The sequence below is a fragment of the Leptodactylus fuscus genome, chromosome 11 (genome assembly GCF_031893055.1).
Source record: "Leptodactylus fuscus isolate aLepFus1 chromosome 11, aLepFus1.hap2, whole genome shotgun sequence".
In the NCBI taxonomy this organism is placed as follows: Eukaryota; Metazoa; Chordata; class Amphibia; order Anura; family Leptodactylidae; genus Leptodactylus; species Leptodactylus fuscus.
In genome coordinates, this window is record NC_134275.1 from 40,642,758 (window position 1) to 40,649,885 (window position 7,128).

A 7,128-nucleotide genomic window follows, 5' to 3' on the forward strand; every position below is an offset into this window, starting at 1 on the left:
TCTGAAGAAGAGTGAAGTCAAGAAAAATGCATCAAAATTGTGACAAAACTTTGTTGTAAAATTCTGGGGCAACATGGTGGCCCAGTGGTTAGCACTGCAGTCTTGCAGTGCTGGAGTTCGAATCCCTCCAGGACCAACATCTGCAAGGAGTTTGTATGTTCTCCCTGTGTTTGCATGGATTTCCTCCCATTCTATCAAAAAAAAAAATCATACTGATAGGAAAGAAAAAAAAAAAGTACATTGTGATCTCTTAATGGGGCTCACAATCTACATTTAAAAAAAACAACAACTTTGATGTAAAATTCTAGCTCAGAGTAAGCGAACATATAAGTGGTATAAACTTAGACGAGGCAGCCTAAATATTCACCAGCCACTGTATAACATCGGGCTTACACCTGACTTCTTCACGTGACTAAGTTTAATCAAATTTTTAGTGAAATTTTATATGGAACAAAACAAATATGAAGCATAAAACACAAGAAAGAGCATAAACAATGCCAATAGCCAGTGTATAGGTAAACCATCAAGTCCGAGAACAAGGACGTCAAGAGGAAAAAAAAAAACAAAAAAAAAAAAAAAAAACCATGAAAGGAGGCAAAGCGAAACTCTGTCCATGGTACCCAAGTCAACAAGAATCAAAGAGTCCAACAAGAACCATAAAACATAGGAGAAGGGCATGGAAGTAGGAATGGTAGGAAGTAGAGCAAAAAGCACCTGGAAAAACAAAGACAAAAGGGGGGGGGGAGGGGGGCAGAAACCGCCAAGGCAGTAGAAGGGGGTCTCACAAAACCAGGAAGGCTTATGAGAAGAGATTGGTAAACTCTGAATGATTCCTGGAACATTCCTGGGCATCAAACTTAGAGGAGGATGTAGAATCCTCCATGACCAAAACCTCCATCCTCCTGATGAGAAGGAACTCCTGTAGCCACTTTATTAATGATGGGGTTGTAGTGCTTCGCCAGTGTCGAAGAATAACCGTCCTGGCGACCGTGAGAAAGTGACGCAGAAGATCTCCCTTAGCCTTGGATATCTTACCCGGGATGAGGGAGAGGAGAGCCAGTTGAGGAGAAGGAACCATATGGTGACTGCTGACTATTGTCTAGGAAATATAAAAAAAACCGAAAAACTTGATAGTCTTCAGTAGTTGATATCTTTTTAATGGCTAACTAATAATGACTAATTATTAATTATCAACTAATTATCATTATTAGTTAGCCATTAAAAAGGTATCAACTACTGAAGACTATTAAGGTTTTTTTTTTTTTAGATTTCCTACCCACTGGCTAACACGGTACGAGAAAAAAACATTTTCCTTAGACTTTTGTCTATAGAGAGACCACATGGAGGACTGGATACCCGTGCACTCCCACCAAATGTGGAAGAGACAGCCCATAGTGAAACCACAGCGCCAACAACTATCAGAGACAGTAGGCTAAATCATGTGAAGGAGGTCGCGGCATCGGTAGGGTCAGAATTTTTAAATTTTTTTCCAGGGCACTACAGGGCAGAGGCAGTCTGTGAGCAAACAAGGAGGAACGAGCCCCATCAGCAGGAGAGAGACGCAAGTCAAGGTCCATTTCCCAAAGTCTGGTGTAAGGGGTGGGGGTAGGGGGGACCTGAGGTTGCAGCCATCAGCAGGTTGACATAGAGGATTAAGAGGGTACTCATCGGGGCCTTGGTCTGGAGGAGGATGCTCTCCAGGGTAGTGGGAGTAGAAGTGAGCAGGGGCCGTAAGGAGAACTTGTGGAGAAAGCAGTTAATTGGTTGTACTCCAGCCAGGAAAGTGGGGTATCAGGAGAGGACGCTTGCAGATGGCTGAGGGAGGGGGAACAGTGTTGACCCTGCAATCTTGCCTAGCCTAATGTCATGGCTAGCAGACCAAAGAAGCCAGGAGGGAAGATTGAGTTCAGGAAAAGTCTTCACCTCACTTTAGATCACTAGACCTCCTGCGAACAACTGTAACGTGTCTGGATTTTTTGTACAGTATTACAACCACAAATTCCATGCCCATCGTGGTGACATGAGCCCAAACTTACAATATTCTAGGAATCTATGATGCTATAAATTTTGGTTATTAGACCCAAGGACAAGATGGGATTTGTGGTTGTAATACAGTCCTGGATGTGCCCTTTGCAGGAAACCTTAAAGGGACTTGCTGGATTAGAAAACTGGCCACAACACATTGGAACATGTTACGGGATGGCACCAAGTGACAACCACAGGTGAAAATAGGTGCTCTGGTAGGCAGGGCCATATCCTCAGTGCACCAAAATATGCATTTGCATGTGGATTCAAAGATCTTCTCAGCAGCAAGGTGGACACAAACAGGTATGTTCGCTATAGCACTCCATACCTCCCAACTGTCCCAAATTCAGCAGGATCGTCCCGAATTCCAGGTCCTGTCCCAGATGGCAGGAGGCATGTCCCTCCCTATGAATGCAGAGGCATTGAGAATGCTGGTGAAGCTAGGAGCCGTCCGGACCCGGCTTTGCCTTCAGCCAGTTTCTGCTACCACTACTTGATGGCAGGCAGGGGTAGGATAGTTATGTCATCACATCGGGCCTGAAGACTCTTTCAGCAGAGACTCCAGTGGAATGGGATGAGGGGAGTATTAGATTTATTTTCTGTGGAGGCACTAGGAGATGGACATTAAATATACTGTCATATTAAAGAGAGACATTCTACTGTGGGGACCATGATGAAGAAGGCATTAGACAGTATATTCTGTGGGGGCAACAATAAACAGGACATTACACTTTGGGGATCATGTTAAAGGGGGTGTTATACTATAGGGACTATAATGAACAGGGCACTATATGATGGTGGCCACAATAAGAGGGCCATTATACAGTGGGGGCTACAAGGGGATATTATATCGTCTGGGGCCCACAATAAGCATCACACAATGTTGGTGCATTATATTGTGTGAGGGCACAAAGGGGTATGGTTGGTAATGGGCGGAGCCAAAGTGGGAATGGGCAGGACTTGAGGCATGACTAAATTCACAGGTTTTGTCCCTTTCAAGCCTTTGAAAGTTGGGTGGAATAAGTAGCAGCCCCTACAATAACATACAGAAGAGATTTTGGTGACGATAAGACTGGTGGTGCTCACCAGTCACCCCTTCAGCTATGGTGTCTGCACAGACTGTAACCGTATTTTACAGGCCTGCAAAGTGATTTCTATATAATAATATCATGACAAACAATGGAGACTCCTGGGACTGCCAATGAAGATGCCATTTAACTCTTAGAGTGGCAGATGGATTGTCCCCAGCTACGGTGCTTTTCAATGCAACACCCTGGCAGCAAATGATCTTTACAAGAGCAGATGTCTGATTTTCCTAAGCAACAAACACCATCTTGATTCCTATTATTGCAGCAGATGGATGTGAGCTAGAAGCAAAAGCGGGGCTCCTATTTCAATGCATACAGCACTTTGTGTGACTCTGTATCAGTGACCTGACACACTGCAGTGTCAGAAATTCCAATGTCTGTTTTAAGACCTTCAGCTTCTGTTCCTAAACACCAGTCTCAAGATGCAGCTCCAGGATGGAGTCAAATCTGTCAAGATATTGCAGGCCAAGCAAAACAAAACCATCTCTGTGGATAGTGCGAGTCGAGATCCAATTCTGCTGCAGGCTACAGAGGAACTAATGATTTAAGGAGCAATGCCTCCTAGCTACAAGCTTTTCTTCCCAGTGTTCTAAATTTAACAAGGGTAAAAACACAGCATTATCCGGGAGACGACCACAGGTAGCGCATTAATGTTTAACTCCTATAATACTAGCATCCTCGCCCTCAGCATTTTATCTATTTTTCAACAACTTCCTCTAAGGTGTTGTACAATGCTGATGTCTTGCGAGAAACGGTTGGCGGGAGAAGACAAAAGATGGAGGAAATGCATTACTTGTAGACAATTCCTCCAACTGAGGAAGGATAGGAAGACATTCCAGCAAAGTAAAGCTACCCTTATGGGGGCAAATACAATTTACGTGTCACAGATGAACACGGTGGGGAGTTACTAATCTATTTACGTCAGAAAGAAAAGGCATAGAAGGGTGTAGGTGTGGCACAACTTTATGGCATGACCCGTATTTTTGCCAAAGATCTGCCATTTTGATTTTCCATGCCCGTTCAATTATATCTGGTCTACGAAAAGAATCGCCATCCGTTTCCAATATCGGTTTTAAGACTTTCAGCTTCTATTCCTAAACACCAGTCTCAAGATGCAGCTCCTGGATGGAGCCATATAGCTCCTGCCAGGGCGGTTACACAGCTTTAGTGCACAAGAGTTAAAACTGCATTCTGCAATACTACGAAGATTTGTACTTCAGAAGTATGAGAAAGTTGAGTGAAAACCAATGTAAAAAATAGTAATGTCTTAAAGGGTTTTTTTCTGGGATTGTAATATTGATGACCCAGCCTTAGCCTATATTCACAGTGAAGTATCGGCAGTGTGATGGCCATCACACAGCGGCATTAATCCACTGAATGAGAATGGGAGCTATTCACTTGACCCATATTTTGACAGTCTGTCATGTCCTCTTTCAAAGATCCCTCAATACACTCCCACCAATCAGCTGTATGAAGAGATTGGATTATACAGGCGAGTGCTGCAGTCTCTTCACCTAATGCCTGGCACTTGAATGAATGTCACTGGTCTGTGAAGCAAAAATGTAGCTCTGGTGGTCCCAGGTATTGGGCACCCATCTTTTACATACTGATGAGCCATTTAAAAACAAAGAAAAGTGTTGTTTTCCATGGGTGTAAAAATAAAACCATATCAACCATTGACAAAAAAACACTGATAGGGTAAGTTCACACAAAGAATTCTGCCTCCCATTGTTTTCAATGGCAGGCAGAGATTACAGCAGAAAGCCTTCAATGGTATCTCATCATGGGTAGCCCGTGGGCAGAAATAAAGAAGAATTCCTCTTCATTTTCTGCTGTAAACTTACCCAGTGGCTTAAATACCAGGGTAGCAGCCGAACCAGCTGCCACAGGGCCATTGATGTTTTTTGTTTTTAATAGGCCGTTCCCTGCTGGATTACCCCAGCAGGTAATGGATCCTATCCACTTACCGATCCCCGCTTCTGCTCATGGCTGCCTGCGCTTCCCCTTCTGCGGGTGCGGCTATGATCAGGAGCAGGGGATCCGTAAGTGAGGTCGCAGGCCTGTGAACCTCAACACACTGCTATCATTATACTCTGGGGTCTTTTCAGACCCCAGAGTATAATGACCAGAGGCCCAAGGGAGGTGAGGGAACATAAAAAACAGTGTTATTTACCTCTACTTCACTCTGGCAGACTGCAGGCCTGTTTGGTGACGTCCCAGACATCACGTGGCCCAGGCTGGCTTCTTTTTGTGTCGTGATGCTGATCTGGCTCACGTCACATCTGGGCCAAATATTGAAATGGCCAAAAGTAGCAGGTAGTGAGTTGGAGCCAGGGTGAGGTAAATAACAAAGACCACAGAGTATAATAATAGTTCATGGGTGGGCCACTATGGGGTATAATGTTGTGTCTAGGGGCCACTATGGGTCATAATACTATGCGCAGGGGCCACTATGGGGCATAATACTACGCGCAGGGGCCACTATGGGGCATATTACTGTGTGCAGGCGCCACTATGGGGCATAATACTGTGTGCAGACTACCAGAGCACAGGAGAGGTAATTAACAGTGTTTTTTATGTTCCCTCACCTCCCCTGGCTCTCCGACCATTATACTCTGAAAAGACCCTAGAGTACAATGATAGTAGCGTGTGCTGAGGTTCGCGGGCCCGCAGCCTCACTTACCAATCCTCGCTCTTGATCACAGCCACCTTTGCTACCCCGGTATATAGGCCACTGTGTAGGCCATCTGGGTATAACAAATTGCAGTGAAACTCACCTGCGATATTGTACAATCAATAGTATTAAGAGGGAGCATTGAGCCAATTTGATGGAATGGTCACAGTATATACAATACTGTTGTCTATATGAGATCATGATACATTATATCACAATGCAATATCCTGAGCATGCACAGTATGGGTGCAATTCACACACTGCAATTACAGTACAACAAAACTACATGCAGGTAGAAGTATAAAAGCTTGTTTTATTTTTCACTCCTTTAGAAAACACTACTGGTTTTGGCTGAAAAAAACTTCTGCAAACTCGGCAACAAAAAAAAAAAAAATCTAAATTTTTGTACATTTTTATCACATTGTGGCTATTTATGTAAAATACTGTTCCATATTTCTTGACTGATGAGACAAGAAGAGCAATTGGGTGACACCAGAAAACAGTGGGAGTCCGTTGAATAGGTGGAAGCAAAAGGTTTAATCCAAACAATTTAGGATACAAAAAGGCCATTTAAGTAAAACAAAGTTAAAATAAAGTACGTGACAGATGTCAAGTGTTAACACAAAGAGCACAAGAGCAGGTGTGAAGGTGGAGGTAATGCTCTGCTTCCACACTTCTAATGTCTGCTTATAAAGACTGAGGAACCTTTATCCTGCTCAAACCTAATTCCTCATATGGATAAATCTAAAGTTTCTAGTTGACGACCGTGGGCGAGATCAGTGTGTTATCCAGGTTTTTCCCAGATAGCACACTGACCCATTCATTTCTAGGACCCATATACACTACCATGATTTCCACTGATCGGTGTGTGCGCTGTGCCATAAATATAGAGCAGGTCCAATTCTTTTCAGTGTTTATGGAATGGCCCATAGAAGCATATGCGAGGCTAAAAACCACAGTTGGTGTAGGGATGTAATCCATGCTAAGTATGATCCTTCCATGGACTCTAGATCATTCCCTATATGAACATAGCCCTAACTTTAGCTATGACGTATTGTGCTGTGTAGTCAGACTTTTTCTAGATCTACTTAACACTTCACCAGATCACTGTCAGAAATGACATGCCACTCACAAATGTTACTCCATGACCTTCTCCATTCTTAGACTCTAACTTCAGCTAACTATGTGACTTCATTTACTATGGACTCAAAAACTGCACCAAAATCCACATGAAAACTGCATGCAGTTATGATTCAGTAGGAACTGCACTGTGTGAATGAACCGTAATTTGGCATGGAGCCCTGGGCTAACCATGTGACTACTAGTGGGGGAATTCATCAA